The sequence below is a fragment of the Rissa tridactyla genome, chromosome 4 (assembly GCF_028500815.1).
Source record: "Rissa tridactyla isolate bRisTri1 chromosome 4, bRisTri1.patW.cur.20221130, whole genome shotgun sequence".
In the NCBI taxonomy this organism is placed as follows: domain Eukaryota; kingdom Metazoa; phylum Chordata; class Aves; order Charadriiformes; family Laridae; genus Rissa; species Rissa tridactyla.
Genome location: NC_071469.1, coordinates 82,204,641 through 82,223,574, shown reverse-complemented (window position 1 = coordinate 82,223,574; position 18,934 = coordinate 82,204,641).

Genomic DNA, 18,934 nt, shown 5'->3' with positions numbered 1-18,934 from the left:
GCCAAACTCTTAATTCAATGCTGTTTAATGCTTTGTCTCCTCAAAATATCCCTTATATCCAGCTTTGATTGGTGGGTAGATGTACCAGGACTGATCAGCTTAATTACCAGTGTGAGGCAGCGCAATGCAGACATGAGGTAGCAGCACACCTTTCCCAGCGTTCTGAGGTAATTAACCAAAAAATATTTCCCTGCCACCTGTCTAGCCTTGGAGAAAATCCAGTTTTCTTTCCAAGCTAAGAGAAGGGGAGATCAGAGCAGAATTTGGGTAGCAGGATGGCTTATCCATGTATTTTCTGCAGTGGTAAGTATGGAGGCTGAGGCTGCGGCTGCCACCCCCTTTCTTTCCCAGCTCCCAGTATAGTATCTGCAGCAAAAAAAACTGTAAAGAATTAAGGTGAGCCATACAGAAAACCATGAGCTATGATCTTCCAGGGTTCGTGAAGACTGAAATGCTGAATATACCTTTGAATGCATCAAGTACAAACACCAAGAAAGTTTGGATTTACTGTGGCCTGGCTAAAATTCCTCATTTTCTCTCAGTTGTTCAAAGCTTAAACTCCAACAAAATTTAGAATTACTGTGGCCTGGCTAAAATTCCTCGTTTTCTCTCGCTTGTTCAAAGCTTAAACTCAATCCAGGAACATATTAAAAACTTAAATTTTCTGCGTGTTCAGTGCTGAGAGAAAATGTGCTGTAATTCTTACAATGCCTGGATGAAAACATATATAGTCTATTTACATTCATTATCTTCAGTAAATTAAATATAAAGTCTTCTACTCCACGGTGCTTGCATTGATATAGCATTCAAAACCAAAAGCAACAGTAAAAGGTATCACAAAAATATAACATGGGTAAAACAATGTTGCTTTTGACTTTTTTAATAATAATTTTGTTTCTTGTATTATACTGAAAAAGCATATCAAAAATTAAAAAGTGATGATAGCAATTCCGGAATAACTTCTGAGTTGTGATGGCTTGCCACATACATAGACTGTAAACCATGCGAGCTAACGGGTGTATTCATCCATGCATGAAGAAGACATCTATGGTTAAAGCATCCCAGCTGATCTAAAAATATTTTTCTAAGACACTGACATACCTTACGGTTTCAAGTGGTCTTTAACTGGTTTTGATTTGATGAAGATTGTACAAACCAAATAACTTTGCCGTTATACTAAAGTCTATTCCCATGTCATGTTTCCAGAAAACAACTCATGTTTGAGACAAGTTCAATTATCTGTGGTTAGGGGTTTTTTTTATGCTGGAATAGTTATTCTGCCATAGCTCAGGAATAGCTAATGGACTTTCATTCAAGCCTTGTTTAAAAAACAAAACCCACACTTTTTGGCAGGATGCAAGTGGGAAGAGATTTAGTCCACAAGATATATTTTATCCTGGCATGTAGGAGAACAGTTGGTGGAAAATGGTTTCCCCTGTAGCCTGCTAGAAACTTTAACTATCTGTCAGTGATTGCTACGAATGTGGTGCATGACATGTCATGAGAATTCACATAAATAAAAAGGGAAAAGCATCCTGTTCAGGACTGCCTCTATGGGAGGGTTGGGAAGAAATATATGAGGAGGAGAGAAGGGTTTTATATTCAAAACTTCTAGGAGTAGACCGCTGGAGCCCTGGCTGGGGTACTGAGACCTTCTGTAGTAGTTGTCTTTGGATTGCATTTATTACTTTGACTGCCGTGAACTCCGGATAACGAGGAAGGTTAAAAGGGAAGTTTATTGTAGGTGGTGCTCAAGTGTTTCTGGGCTCATTGTTCAGAATTGTACTAGATGTAACCATGACACTATGACACAAACAGAACTTACAAAAACTGAAATTTAAAATCGTTGAAAAATTGAAAACAAAGTATGCATTGACTATGAAAATTTATACAAGGGACTATGACAATTTATACAAGCAGAATTAAAGTGTCTACAGCTTACCACTTTATTGACAGCTAAAACGAGGTTTTAGCGATTGGAAATCTGGTCATATGTGATTTAGTGACTCTTGTCCCTGTTCCGTTAGTACTTTGTAGTCAGTTGAAATTTATGATGAATTTTGGAAATGCAAGGGAAGGAACTTGGTAAAAAGATCTTGCTTCCGCTCATGCCATTTAATTGCTACCTTGCTAATTTGCTCTGCAGTGACCTGTGGCTGTAACTGGGGTCAGCAGGAGTGCCAGAACTACTAAACTGTATCTTGGGACTCCAGACTCTGGACATTTAACTAGAAAGCCCCAAGTTTTGGAAGCGTTATCCCCCATTTGCTCTGTTTTAGCGCAAATCCACATAACGAAACAGCATTAAAGTCAGCGCTGTTTGTGGCAGTGATCGGGCTGTTTGCAGAAATGGTGGTGGCCGAGCCACGTCGTGGTGGTGCAGCTGTGGGCAGTGGGGGTTTTGAGGCCTCTTGGCTGCTTTGAATGAGAACATGAAGGGCTTATATTGAGTTTCATCTTGCCATATTAAGCACCCAGAGCCTTCAATTAAAGGACACAGTTATGTGGGGGAGCTGAAGGGTGTCAGAGCTCTCCAGTACTGTGCCAAGGGCCTGGCTACCGGGCGCTGTCCTGGGCCTGAGGGGGCCCCAGGGGCAGAGGGGCAGGAGGCAGCTCGCAGCCATGCAGGCCTCCTGGTGCTGCCGGGGCCTGGCAGGTCTCCAGGTGACCGACAGCTCTGGCACTGCAGCTTCTCACAGAGAAACTGCAGCTTCTTGGTAGCTCATGTTTCTTAACACAACAGGGGTAAGGGACACGCCTTTTCAGTCATTCCCTGAAGTAGGATGTCTGTGTATCTCTGATCTATTACTTCATGTTGTTTTCTTGTTTGTTCCCAATCGTAAGATTTACCTATAAATCTATTGAAGACTTCTGCTCTAAAATAAGCCACTTACTGCTGTTTCTCTGTGGTAATTGAGGCGTTCACACCTTTGGGCAGAGCAGCAGGCCTGCAGGCCGGGGCCTGAGGAGCCGTCTGCAGCTCCCGCCTCAGAGGAGTTTTAACGATTCGATTTACCCCGCCCATGTTAAGCGTAAAAGGAAACCGATTGAATTTCTTTCATGGAGGCAAACCATCGACTTCCGTCTGTAGTGCAGGAAAAGTTGTTGAGAAATAAACCCTCAGAAATACGGCCGTACTTTGTAGTGCTCTCAGTTCTTCAGTGATATTTATTTAAATATGTTACTTGAATTACTATCCATTTTTAGTTAAAATGACCATTGAGATCATTAATCATGATAAAAGCATTAATTTAATAAATATCTGATTTGCTGATTTTTCATGTTCACTACTCTACAAGCATGTGGATTAGATGAAAAAAAAAAAAAACAAAAGGCATTTTTATTCCTGTGTTGTCTAAATCCTTTTTGCTCTTCTGTTTATTTGTTTATCTGGCCCTTGTCCTGTGTCTGACACTGAGGTGTGTAGTACTATGATATTGAAAAAATAAGCTCAGCGATTTTTAGTTAGCTTTTTGTCATGCCCCAAAATGTCTCTTCCGGATGCATTTTCTGACCTAGATTCAAGTTACAAGCATGAACTTCTGGATTAGATAAGGAGTAGTAATCGGTTTGGTTTGCTCTTTACCACATGAATTTTTTGTTCTGTTTCATAACTGTGCTGGAGAATTTACATCTGGGATTCGATGTCTTTGTTTCAGTGGCTGTAATAAAAACTCCTTATATTTATTCAAGATTCCCGATGCAAATACATTGAAGGGAAGTTAGGGTTTTTTTCCCCATGGGAATTTATACTTTAATTCTTTGACTCATTCTTTCAGAGTGAGAAAGAGAGACTTTAGTGTTATATAATGAAGTAGTTCATGGTACAATTAATATGATGTAGGAAAACAGTAACATGATATGCTGAATTTAAATAACTGAAACTGATCAAGGGGGACATCAGCATTAAATACTCAATAGGATTGACGTAACAAATACAAGATGGCCACTGCATTTAGGTTGAAATACTCTGTCACTCACTGATACATTCCAGGCAAATTTGTTGCTAGACTAAACATTTTGGTAGTCTTTCCATTATTTCTTTGAGCCATCAGCTTTTAATTTTCTCTTTCTAGTTAATATACTTGTGTATAATTTAAACAGAAAACTGCTCTGTTTCATCATAAAAGATTTGTCTGTTACTTTTGGTGTGTAAATCAAGTGGACAGCAAAACATTCTTGAACTTGTTTTTTGAGGCATTTGTTGACAACAACAGGAAAAGAGATCACAGAGACCGCCAATAAGTGTGGACATCAATTATTTTTTAATTGTATAGGAGTACAGTACACTAATTAAAACTAGTATATCTTGCAATGCCAAAGGCAAAATTAATTATTAATTTTTATTAATATTCAGAAGTAGCACAAGGAATACATTAAAAAAGATTTTGTGGCTGTGACTGAGATCTTGTTTTGCTTTATATTTTAGTAAAAAATAGTATATTAGCTAAATTTGAATAGTTAAATATGCACTGAAGAGATTGTATGCATTGAACAAGAACGTTCTCTTTAGACTAGTTATCCAGTGACAGAATATAAGAGGTAGGAAAAATTCGTTAAAAATCCCAGGGCTTTGGTATAACTTGTTTACCTGATAAGTATAAATACGCATGTTGTCCTGCTATTGTTTCCGTGGACACTTTAATTATGGAGTTGAATATTATAGGTATGATATCTCATATTCAGTAAAATAATCTATTTTCAACTTCTGCTAAGGTCCAGCTCATCAAATTAGATGTGTCCTGCATCGATTTGACAAACGTGATGTGCTTCTGGACAAAGTTATTCCTCTATCTGTGAGCAAGTTATTTATTCATTTATTTCCCCCACCAGTTAAACTTCAATCTGCTGTAGATAACATTTGGAAACTGCCAGTCTGGTTCAGAAGCCTATCAGAAAGAAGCAAGTTTTTGTATGAAAAAAGATGTCTTTGACCACTGTTATTGACAAAACATTAATAGGCTCTTTATGCACCAGTTCAGCAGAGTATGTTATAGAATGCAAAATTTAAATTTTTGAAATTCATAACATTTTTATTAAAAAAACTTCTGAAGTCATTTGTGCTTGCGTTTATTGAAGTGAGCATGGGAGTAGGATGAGAGGGGGAAAAAAAATCATGGCTGTTGTGAAGCCATATAGTGGCTTGTAAAAGGATAGCTTGTGTCTGCTGGTGTTTTGAGTGTTATGTCCTATTGTAATGGGAATGGTGTGCTAGAAATCTTGTCAGAGTAATTTCATACTGTTGTGATTTTTTTCTAGGCCAATTATTTTCAATCCACTTGACCATTTAAGATTAGGCAGGCACAATTTTAGATTTCTTTCTTTTTTTAAACTGAACCTTGAAAGTTTTCCTTGTCTCTAATCCTTACACAGAAACATTATGAGTTCTACATCTCACCTGTTAGTGTTCTTAATTATAACAATTCCTGTAGTCATTCATGTACTCCATAGAAATATGGACATTAATGGCTGTATTGGTTTAGCTAAAATCTAAGATAAATATCTTGCATATCCATACCTGCTTTAGCAGCGTAGAGCAGTACTTCAAAGTGTAGCTTTCTCTTCACTCTAGCATCTTGAGCTCCAATTATAGCAATACATAAAATACGATTTTGTCTTAGAAACTGAGTTGTGCATGTTTGATTGTTACAAATACCCAGAGCTTGCTTTTCATTTTGTTACAGCAAGGCAAGGTACCAAAAACCTTTGTTTTCCAATGTTTTATTTGTGTTCCATGTAAGTGTAGATGCTGTTCTTGTCCTCTTCTAAAGCAAGCCTCTTGCCTTAGAAAAGTCAAATTGTGCCATCCCCTTGAGCTGTAATTTTGTTAACAAAAGTGAGATGATGCAAATATTCATCTTTAGTTTACCATCAGGCCTATATTGCCCGTGGATTCCTACCTCTTCAGTGCTCTGTCCAAGGCTTGGAAAATGGCACAAGTAACGTTTCTAGTTCCCGTACATCTCTGCGCTGGTGTACATGCATGCATGTCACAGAGTAGTGGGGAGGAGGAGCCACTAATTCACTTTGCTGTCTCGCAGAGGAATCAGGGTACCTGGGAAGAGTAGGCTCTTGCAGGCAAACACTATTCTTCATTCTACTTTGAAGTACTTGCCTTTCCAACTTGTCAGTAAAAATTGACAAAATACAACTCACTTCTAAAAAGATAAATAAAAAAATTTCAAAAAGTTACCTGTCATAATTCTGGAAAAGCAGCTCTCAGAGACTCTCTTGGTAATTCTTCTGCTCACTGTCCTGAATGTACTGCTTTCTCAAGTGAGTGCTATGTGTTGTCCAGGAAAACCAGAGAGCACCTTATGGAATAACATCAAAGAGCGGCACTCGACAAAGACAGGCAATTTAGATGCTCAGTTCTGGAGATGTATTGACTGAAGATGAAAGCTCTTTAGGGAAGAGACTTTGTCTTCTATTTATATAGAATCTTGCATAATTTAACAAATGTTGGGGACACTATTAATCTCATCCAACTTTAGATGTCTACAGTGTAGCTGTCAATCTTAAGAGAAGATCAATTGCACTCTAAAAGTGCCTGTTTCTCTCCACTGACTATAAAGGGAGCCCTCACAAGTAGCTCAGGTGCAGATAGCTTCATCTATACTTGGGCAGATGAATCCTGCTCCAAACGACTATTTAACATGGCAAAATAATAGTAGTTGATATTTTAAAAAATCCTTGGAAATGTACCTCATGCTTAAATCAGCTAAGAAAAATAATGGCAACTGCTGGTTTTGGTTAGTATGACACTCCGAAGTGAAGTGCCAGGGGTTGGTAGCATATCTGCAACAGCATCAATCCATTCATAGCTTCTTGAAACATTAGTTCAGAATATAAAGATGAAGTCATTTGCTTGCTCAGAGCAAAAGAATAATGCTGAACACCTGGGTTGTCAATACTATAATAGCAGTTCAATAGGAAATGCTATCTCCAATTGAAAAGACAAAACAGTATGATTAAAATCCTTATGGGAATGACAACAGAAAGTACCCTATACTGCTGTTGCTGAATCCTCTGGATCAGCTGATACTCCTTTTGGACATCTCAGAAATTGTTTACTGGTATTTTTCAGAGTGGAAATGTTGTTTTGAAATATGAAAGAACATCATGTTCTTCTAAAGCAGTGCCAGAGTCTTATTAGTGGCAAGTCACTATGCTTAAAATGTTGGCCATGAAGAGTCTATATACACAGTGAATCACCCATCTGTTCAGACTGAATAAGAATGTTTCAGCCAGCATATATGGACTGATATTACTTTTTCATACAGTGGGCATAAAAGTCATGGCTACAGCTGACCTCTATTAGAATGTAACCCGTTCAAGATAAATACACGACAAGCTATTTCCAAAGCTGCTTTAATTGCTATATGGGGAAGTAATACAAGAACATCCGGAAGAGCATCATGTGGTAGATATATGGACCTGTGCTTAACTGAATGATTGTAATCTCAAGATACATTCAGCAATATTCAAGGCAGCCAGTTTTGTCTTGCTCACCTCTAAAGGAAATTGTAGGAGGAGAGACATAAAAATGCATGTGTAAGAAACAGGGGAAAATTACTGATCTATGCGGCTAAAGAGATTTAGTATCCGTTGGCATGGAGTGCATGGATGCCAAAATAACCAAGTCTAGGTTCAGACTTACAAAATACGTATCTCACCAATTTCCCTGAAAGCTTTGTGGTGATGGCACTTCAGAAGGACTGCAGTATTGAATATTCTTAAGTCTTTAAATTATGTGTATCTGAAAAAAAAAATAAATTTGTATCACCGAGTACTAAGTATCTGTAGTATGTACTATGCCTCCCATATTTTTCAGACTAGTTTTTTTTTTAATTATTTATGCCATGAATACCTTTTCAATGGAATAAATATTCTTCATTCCTACAGAATACCTTTTATGAGGGTATGAATAGGAAGTTAAAATAGACTTAGTATTCCAATTCTCTCAAGATCATCGGCTCTTAAACCAGCTTTGAAAAAAACCCTGTTTGTTCTAAAAAATAAAGTCAGTATGTTTAGGTTTTGAAGAATTCTAATACTGCCTGTCTTGAACAGTTCTGTAAAGACTCTCTATGCTTGTGTTGGAAAGCACATCAGAAATGTACAAGCTGTCCTTTCCAACTCCTACTGGATTTTGTTCATTCTAAGATGTATTTATCATGCCATCCAAGTGGGATGATCTCTTGACAACTGATTAATGTGAGGATAAGTATCAGTCCTGGTTAGATGGGATTTTCTTCAGAAATGCTATTTCCTCAGGGAAAAACTCAAAATAGAAAGAAAAGAAAGATGTTCTAGAGGACTTAAGATCAAATCTGCTTTTGGTACAGATGTACCAAATTATTGGGGAATAAACAACAGGAGTTAGAGATGTGCACATGCCTGCAGGGCTATGATCTTATTGGCATCACGGAGACATGTCTCCTGTGGCTGGAGTGTTGGAATGGGAGGATACAGGCTCTTTAGGAAGGACAAGCAGGGGAGAATAGGAGAGAATGTTGCCCTCTATGTCAATGACCAGATGGAGTGCATGGAGCAACGCCTGGGCATGAATGAGGAGCCAACCGAGAGTTTATGGGTCAGGATTAAAGGGAGAGCAGGGATAGGTGATGTTACAGTGGGGGTCTGCTACAGGCCAGGGTGGATGCGGCTTTGAGCAACTTGGTCTAGTGGGAGGGAGGTGGAACTAGGTGATCTTTGAGGTCCCTTCCAACTCTAACCATTCTATGATTCTATGACTGCATCAAGTTTTTATTCATCCTCTCCACTTTAAGTTGCTTTCAGATTCCTTGTACCAAAGGGTGTTGGTAGTCATTCCTATCTGCAGTATGAGGGAGTATTGCTGTGTTTTAACTATTTATAAAAGTCAAGTTTAAAAAAAAAAAAAAAAAATCCTTGTCACACTCATGGACAACCTTCTCACAAGCTACGTGACACTTCCTGACTTTAAAGTGAAATTTAACTTTTTAAAACCTATCATACAAATACTGCTTTAGCAGACCCTTCCTCCAGATGTATGTGTTTGTGCATAACGAACTGCTTGTTTTGTGTATAAAAAAATCTTCTTATCTAATTCATATTCCTGTTTAAGTGTTGATACAAAACAAGTAAGGTAGGGCAAGATGGATTATATCCGTTCTTTGCATTTTCTGCACAGCTATGTATAAGCAGTTACATTGAAGCAACCCAGGAATTAGTTAATGACATAGTCATAGAGACAGGGGGAAGAAAGGAACCAGCTTGAGTATCAGGTTGTGCCTGCGTAGCTGGCATGCACATTTACATATGTAAAATGAACACACTCGTTTGGGAGTCACAGAAAAACTGAGTCAAATGTCATTTTACAGATTATACTCCAGAGCAGAAATGCCACTTTAATTGAAGGCAACCAGTGAAATAAATGCTGTATTTTCAAGAGACATCATGGAGTGCAAAGGTTATGAACAAAGCAGTAACAGCTACAATGAGCCACCAGAAGTAATAGCGAAAACTGTCTTCTATAGCATATGCACAGTTCAGGCCTTTTCTTCACACCTCAGAATGCAACAAGAATATCCATCAAACTCAATCTGTTGCTCTACCAGTGGAGATGTATTTCAAATGAGAGAGTGCAGACAGTTACCTGGGAAGATCATCTCTTCTGTTAATAGCCGAGATCTATTGGTAGCTCTGATGTAAAGTTCTTGTTTTCTCTTGAACTCTTCACCAACCAGCTAGAGCTTCAGGGAGGGGGCCTCTGTGTTGTAATACTCATTTCCGAGGAGCCTATCCTTTTAAAATATCTTTGAATTTGGATAACTATCTTCTAAATTTATAATCAGTGTATGCCTCAATAATTTACATTATTAAAAACTGAGCTGTCCAGAAAAGCTATATGATGTCTGAATTTACATTATGGATGTACCAAATATTTTTTTTTCTTTAATTTCCTCTTTTACATCTGAACCATGGTGAATGGCTCCTACCTATGTATGTGAATGCCAAGACGCTTTGCTCAGCAAGCGATCCATCTGCAATGCATATTCCGTACTGTTCATTTTACTTATGGTAACTCAGAACACAGTATGTCTATGCATGAGATAGCACATCACAGTTAAGTCTGGGTTTCTTGCCCCCCTGCAGGGTTGTCTGTCGTCTTTATTGACTGTGTTGCTAAATATCAAGAGACAATGCTTGAGAATTTCTCAACTTGATTTCAGATCCTACTTGACCTATGGTTATCTTGGTATGGACAAAATGTACCGGCAGATCTTTCAGTGAAAAATTCAAGATATTATTAGAACGGTGTCTTAAGTATGTTCCAATGTAAATATAATTTTGTACATAGTAATGATCTTGAAAAATCTCTTAATTCCTTTTATTTCTGATAATATGCAGACTGTACACACATTGTCACTAGAAACGGCATATGCTATATTTTGAGAAGTAAAAATGTGTCTTCTGTCTTTGCACGTGTTTTTGGACTGTTAATTATGGGCTTTTTGTCTGAGCTTATTCTTGTGTAAGTCTGCTTCTTTAAGATTGCTTAGATTTGTTTTTATGAGTAATTTTTAGACATCGGTGAGACTGTTTATTACATAGGGAGAAAGACAAGAGTGTTGAGGAATTTGACTTTTCACGTTTTGTAATTAATTGATCAGTTAGTTAATTTCTAGGTAAGATTTCGCACTATTATCTTGAATTCTAAAACCGCTCTGTTGAACTTCCATGGAAACCAGTAAATTTGTACTCTGTCAAACTTTGGAAGCATGAATTGAGACTATGTTCTCTGATTCTCATCGTCATCAGGAGTCAATTCCCTTTAATAATCTCTAGTCTTCAATAGTAAGCTGAAAAGCAGATCATTAGAATAATAAGAATTCTAGTGGGCAAACAAAAGAGCTCTACCTCATTATTGTTTGCATGTGAAGTAGAGCTCTCAACTCATAATTTACTTAAAAGTCTTCAGATTTAAACAGAACATCACAATGTTTTCACGAGCAACAGAACAAATGAAGTCTGGCCTCCCAGGCATGCGTCCTTTGTCTTCTCTGTTAGGCACACCGTGACTGGGCGAGAGATGGCAACGCTGTGAGTAGATAGGAGCTGCACATGTGCTGACTGGCCAGCCGTCTTCTGTTAAATGGAAGGTAGTGTTGTGTCTACCTTTTCTACATGTAGTAGAGATGCTATATAAGTCTTTCTCTATACTGCTAATTTTCATGACATCTGTAGGGATATAATTGCCTCTAATTATCCCATGTCACATAGGGCAATGAATCCAAAAGTGATTAGGGAGAAAGGGAAGGTTGGCAGTTCACATAGGCTGTAATTTCATCCAGTTTTCATCTTCAGAATTACTAATTTCTTGCTTCTCACTTTATCGTTGTTTCTTTTACAACACTCTACCAAATTTCTATCTATGTTTATTTTTCTGTTCTTAATGGTCTCTATTTTCCACATACCATTTTTCGTCCCTGTTTGTGTTCAGAAGTTCTCATCCCTGATTGGGATTCCTGATCCTCCGGCTCTACAGCCATAAACCCCCTCTGCTGTTTTAACCGCCACAAAATACTAAATTCCTCTTTCCTTAGCCTTTTCAGCCCTCTGCCCTTTGTTTTTTAAACAATTTCTCCCTATCTTCGCTGCCATTCTTTCTTCCTGTGAACAGCTGCTAACTAGCGTTACCCTAATAGGCACTGCTCTGGTCATACGGGCTGGAATATGCCATTGCTGAAAAAGCGCTCACATTGCAAGACCCAGTCATACAACAGGAATTTATATTCTGCCTGGCCATTCCGATCCAAACTTCCTCTGCTTATTGTGCTACAGCTGCAGCTTTTGGTCCAAGAAGGGTAACCGTGAAGCATAAGATGAGGTACACTGTTTCTCTGCATACTTGACAAATGTCAAGGCTTGACCAGAGGAAGATTTACTGATGCTTTGTATTATTCCCTGGTCCTGAGACTCCTCTGATTCTGCAGGTACTCTCGCTGGTTGCCTGTCCTCATTTCCACTGTGTAAGAGGACGGCGACTGACAAGTGTTCTTTCTTTTATGAGAAACGATTGACTTGCGCCGAGATGCACTGATGTTCCCCTTGCCAGGAACAGGCAATGGTTAGGTGGCCTTGCTCTTCAGCTTTCAGACAGAAAGGGAATGATGGAGCTAAGGGCTTTGAGAAATGTGGTGTAAAACAGAGAAATGCTTGGCCTAAATGTAGGAACTTCTTATTGTCAAGTGTAAACAAACTGCATTGACCTTGCAGCGAGAATGTGCCGATGATCGTGTAGACCTGCAGTTAGTGGCATTCCAAGAACAGCCTGTCCCATTAGGAGAATTTAAAAAGAAAACAAACAAAAAAAATCCAACAAACAGCAGGAAACATTTACATACAACCCAACACATATTAGTCAAAATGTATTCAGAAAACCTAAAGAGAGCCCAGTTTGCTGGAGTCAGCATACAGTAGTAAAAATGCACAGCTAGGTACTATTTTCATACAGTCCCCCTTTTTTATAGCGGCCAGCTCAGACTGGGCACAGGCTTGTCATAGAGACAGACCTCCTGACTGGGGTGGAGGCATCTGGAATGCTTCAGGTCTGTTCAGATTTAACACAGCTATTGACCCTCTTACGGCTATCGTTTGGTGCAAAATACTTCAGGACAAGGAATGTAAACACAGACTGTTCTTGTCATGTTCTGTTTCAAAGTACCTGAGAAACAGGGTGCTCCTGTAGTATCAGCTTGTATCTGTGGAAAAAATGTTGACAAAATTGGGGGGCCCCTCTGCCCCTCATATCTGGATGAAGAATCCTACCTCTGGGTTGTCTATCCAAGAGATCCTTAAAAAGAATGCAGTGGTAAAATCTGCAGAAGAATATAGGCTGCATCTTTCCCTACAACAGGCAGATTCGAGGCCTTTTCCAGGCCTAGCATCCAGCAGCTCCTCTGCTTAGGCAGGGTACCTGCTGTTCACCACAGGGCTGTTTATCTGCTATGGCTCTCCAGTCCTGCGGATCCTGACATAAAAAAGCAGGTCAAAAAAATGAAATGAATGATTATTCCCTGTGCGTTCAGCAGATTCCATCAGGTGTGTTCAACCAGCAAGGTTCAGCCACATGACAGGAGCAAGGGTCTCTCAGTGACCTGAATGGAGAGCTTGCTGTGATCTTCTTGACATCTGGAAACGCGCGCTGCCACAGGTCTTTTGTCTCCACATATTCCTAATGGTGGCAGATGAGCAAGGTCAGATGTTCCTCTTGGGGGCATGAAGTCTCTCTGGCAAACTGCTTATCCGTGTATGGTTTCAATGATCTTGGGACTTTGGGGTAGTGAGGCAGACCTGAGCATTCAGTCATGCCTTCTGTTGCGGCTTGTGCTGGTAACAGCAATGGCAGAAAATCTTGATATCCTCTGGGATTTCCCATGCTTGGGCTGCACAGACCCTGCAGAGAAATTATTCCTTGCTGAGCTGGAGGGCATGTTCTGCTTTGGCAGTTGATTGACAGTTCCCTCTGTCAACCACAACTCTCTGAGTAGCTAGTGCAGTGCTGAGGCCTTGCTTTGTGGGTAAATCCTGAGTCAAGGCCTGTGCGGTAAGGCAGAGGACACAAATGAGTGTCTGGGCTCAGTTTTAAGAATACCATATCGCCGTCCCTCTATCCCTCTGTGTGATCTTATAACTCATTGATGTGGTCTTTTCCTACTTTTTAGATGATGCTAAAGAGAGCATCTTTGCCAGGAGACAAGCAGGTAGGCATGGTAAGTTTTTTGCCATGCCAGATGGAGCAGCAGAGGCAGTAGGATGAAGATGGAATCCAGAAGTCACTCTACAGTTGTAGCTGCCATTCAGGCTTAGGAAGGCCTATAAAATTGGGTGATCTGGCTGCAGGAAAACTAAGAAAGGGTCTGGTGGAGTTGAATGTGATGTTGGGTTGCTGTCCTTAGCTTTCAGTTGATATGACTACTCACTCCCAGCGAATCTGCATGTACACATGGCAGTGGAAGAATTGCATTCAGCTCTCTGCGCTTCAAAAGGTCCCTGTTGTTCCCTGTGAATAAGAATCATCAGGAAATTTTATGGACCAAACCTTGTTGTCTTGTAAGCCCAGGATGATTTTCGTCATGGACCTCCCCAGTCAGAGTCTTTCAGACAGCATGTAAAGATTCCTAAGCTGTCCTGTGGCTTCCTAATGATCCTTCCAGCATTTGTGAGGCTTCAGACCTCTATGGATAAATAATATGGACTGCCAAGAGATTTTGTCCTTTAGTATGTTAGGACAATACAGACACAACACTTTTTAAAGTTTCCCGCAAGAACAGGTAGAGGAAGTTGCTATCTAAATTGAGGAAAAACTGCAGTAGCTGAAAGCAAACCACTTTAACTGATAGTGAGGAACCGAGTGCTTTCTCCTAGCATCATGAGCAAAAAAAAGGATCTCCGATTTGAAGATTAGTGACAAATTCGTGTGAGTTGGCAATTCTTTGAAAATGAAATTTATTAAACTTGAAATAAAGTGTTCACCCCTGAATGAACATCTCCTTTTGTAAGGTTGCAAGATTTTGCTCATGGGCTTTTTTACTGCTATTCTCTTGTTTGAATGAATGTACCCTTAAGGCCAAAATCCATATTGCTGAGTTATTATGAAATACAGACTATGTCTCTATGTGCTTCTATACTTACCATTGCTCAACAAATGATACCTGTGTGGTAATTTTCAAATGAATGACTGAGGAAAGACAGAAAGAGGAGAAAGGTATAGCTGGTGGGCTGTTGTAGTCATCACCTGAAGGAACTACAGTGGAAATAGTGTTTTATGTATTCCAGCATTGTTGTGTGTACCATTAGGTATTTTTTGTTCGTGCCATTATCTAAATTGATATGGATAGCAGTAGAAGCTTACTTACAGTTTTAGGGATTGTATGTATTTAAACACATTGCTAACAGATTTTACGTGTGTTTTTAAAATCTGTTAGGAAGAAATGTGATTAGGAAAAAGCAAATTTTCTCACATGGTGAATTTTTTAATCCAAAAGGTTAAGTTCAAGCTTTCTCAGCATATTGGTGCAAGGAATTACCCATTAATTAAATAACATGAGTCATATTCTACCATTGATTTTTTTATATATTTCTTGCTGTTTGATTTTAATTAATGGGAGTTCTGTACATAGAGGATTCAAGAAAAGGTCCAGTGTTTAGAATTGGAACTATAAAGTAAAACATGAATATGGTAGTGCGGTTTGCTAATTGCAGTAACGATTGCCATCAGAGCCTCCTACACTGTCTGTGCGCAGGCAAGATTGCCATATGTCACAGGAAGCCTTGCCTGAGCAAGGACAATCAACCCCAGAGTTGATTCACTGTTGGTAAAATGAAACACAGCATACTTGTAATGTCTTTTGAGAGTATTAAAAAACTTGAAGGTAAGATGAAGTAAGGTATGTTTACTTCCAAATTCAACCTGTATTTTAATCATTAGGTTTTGGATTTTCATGGAGGACTGCAGCTGCAAACATCTGGAATTTTAAAAAGAAGGCTGTGATTCAACATGCTCCTGCTCATGGGCTTGATGCACTAAGCTTTGCTGATTGCTGACTACCGAGGCAGGTAGGTTGTGTTTAAACTAACATCTGCAGCCCTTGATCAAAAGCAGGGCTGTACTGCGCTACATGTAATTTCGATGTAACATAAGACAGTGTCCTCTCCAAAGAACGTACTGTCTAAAATAGCGGTAGTGCTGAGTATTTGTCTACGTGTGGAGGCTTCTGCATAATACAGAACTGTGCAATGTGGTTCTTTTCATAACACAATGAAACTTAGCAGCTCAGAGAAAGCTCTTTCAGTGCTCGAGAGTCAGAAAAGAAAAATTAGATCGGCATGGTAAAGAGCAGGCATAGGCAACATACAGTGCTTAAAATGATATACTCGGAATGAAGCTGGTTTGGTTATTTCATTATATTCCTTCTTCCCCACTCTGCAGTCCTTTATCTGGATATACAGAACAGTAGACCTTAATAGAAAACAAGAACAATGTGTTTCATGGGGTCAAGAGGTCATGGAGACCAAAACCAGAGATGCCATCTCCCATAAAACTGTGATACTCCCAGACTGAGTCCTTAGCTGCCTCATGGTATGTGCGAGGAACAGCCTCCAGTCAGCCAGCCTGTGGGGCCAGTCATTTAGCTTACTTCCACGTTCTGTCTTAAACAGGATCAGGTTTGCTGGGCTATAACTGGCACAGTGCCTGCTTTTTTCTAGTTTTAACTGTTTGTTTTGCAGGATCGAGTCCTGGTTGAATAATTGTGCTTTCCAGAATTAAACAGATAAATTTGCCTTAGATAATGTTAACATTTGCTGCAGTATCAAGTTCTTAATAAATTGAGGGGCATCAGAACTGCGGTGTTTTTTCTAAACATGAGTTTCCGTGATTGTAATTTTTTAATGATTTTCAAAGGAAACTGTACGTTCTGCTGAAAGTCAGTAGCTTCCCATTGCAAAGCTTGGTTCACTCTGCCTCTTTGTGCTGCAAACATGTACGTTACAAGCTGTGGATACAGTTGCTTCCAGCCACTGTCACAGTATACTATCCATATCTTTCTATGGATTCTCATAGTATATTTGGGAATAACTTGCATCACAAATGCATCCCACTGTATCAGAGAATCATAGGTGTATGATTTCCTCTGGTATGGCATCACACAATATAGTCCCCATATAAGGCAGAAACAACAATTAAAATTAATGTTATCCATTTAAATAGAAATGATTTTATTAAGATTTACTTTGAAAATGTAATACGACTGACAACCAGTCATTATTTTAAATACGTTTTGAAGCTAACAGCAATGGACACTGCGTGTGTGTGTACGTATGTGTGTGCAGGGGTCTTTTGTAATGCTTGGAGGTTGCTTAGCTGACACCCCAAATCAGGGAGCATTGTTTTTCAAACTAATTTTTATTGTCATCCAGTTTATTCTTTTCCTCATGCTATGTGTCCCTTGTATCAATTTTAGACTAAAATACTGCAAAAACAAAAAAGGTAATGGCACTTTCCACAGTATTTCAAAAGGTTTTTAAGTGGAAAAAGGTATTTAGTATTTTTAATAAGCATCTTCAATACTATTGAGTTGGTTTCTTTGTTCATATCACAAGATTAATTATGCTGTCAAGCACTTTCAAGGCCTGCTTAACAAAGATTCAGTGATATAATGGTTTGCTTCGCATTGCCTTTTTTCTGCATAGCAATCACAATCAGCATTAGACAATTTAAAACCCTTTCACAAGCCGGAAGTTCTGAAGAGCCTTTTAATCAACAAAAGTAATTTTGCAAACAACTAGATACAGCGTTTTTCATATTAACTAACTTGTGTTAAACTCTGCTATATGCTTGAATCTCTGGTTCTGGTAATGGATTATTCAGATTTGTAAGAGACTAAAAGTGGGGAACACAATTAGCACAATATGCAGTTTGCACCCCATGAAAATTGTAATCTCATATAATTCTCTAGCTTAATATACACGTGGTATTAGTACTTCACTGCAGTTTCATATATTTTAATTTTCCTTTAATATGCTGTTCTTGCATAATCACTTAAAATATTTTTGAAAAAATGCCTGGAAATTTAATTCTTGTTGTTTTAAGGGAGACTACTATTTCTATAGGACAAGTTAGACATCAAATCATAATACACTACGAGATTCTGAAATTCATGTTAAAATAGGAAAATATGTTTAGAAACTTGCCTCCTAAAATCATCCAGCTCAAGAATGCTTTATGTGTTAATTTTATTGCCGTATAGCATGATAAGAAATCCCACATAATTTAAAAACACTTATTTGATGGAGAGGTTGTAAAAGCAAAAACACACTAAATGATGACTTTTTTTTTTTTGTCAAGCACATTTATAAATGAAACTAACCTGTTAATGACACCTTTAAAACACTCATTTTTTCCTAAACTGCTAGAAGCATTAATTTGTACCATTGCTGCATGTGGTAATTAGCAACTTCAGCAGTGATTTTCTCTGCCCTAAACCTTTCGTGTTTGACACTATTCCAACCCGGGAGAGGAGTGACCCTGGGATACAGTGCTACAGGACAAGTGGAGCAAATCCTGTCACAAGAAATAACAGGGTCAGAAGACATTGCTAATGAAGTCATAGCAACTGGTTTAAAGAGCCAATCAGAGAAGGCAACAATCTGTAAATGAGGATATAATTAGCAGAAAAAATAACATGCTTTGGTTGGATTCTAGGGGAGCCAGTAATGAAGGCAATGACTGGATATTGAGAGAGATTCCAAAAGATTAGAGCAAACATTGTGCAACAAAGAATACCTAATTAGCAAAAAAGTGAATATGCCTTAATTAGAAGGAAAATATGTGATTGAAAGACATGGAGTAGGCTTTTAATATGAATACAATAATGAATGTTAGCCCAAATCTCCGCGATGAAGAAAAAGTCCTATCTTCACTTTTTTTGCCTTTAGCATTTTGATAAATGGTCAGGAAGAAGATGGACTTCATTAATACTATTAAATTCATTAAATTCATTAATACTATTAAAACAAACAATTTTGAGACAGTAATTTAATGGGTTTCCACCCAATTTACACATTTACTACCCCCTAGCACAACACTGCAGACAAAGCAACACTGTGTCTTTTGGCTGGCCTTAATGTTCTTACGTTCTTATGAAGTGAAGGAGTAAATATTGAAAGAATTTCAGGTGGGTGTCCTGTGACATATGAGCTAATGCTTGGCACAGGTATTCCTCTAATAGGATGAACCCCAGGCGTTTTTTCATACTGAAAAAGAGTCCATGGGGCCGAGGCCCTGATTGTGTGTACATAACTCTACACTGCTGCAACTTGCATTTATTTGTTGCCGTTGTTGTGTTTGTATTTTTCTTTTAAGTAGGAACTGATCCAAAATTCA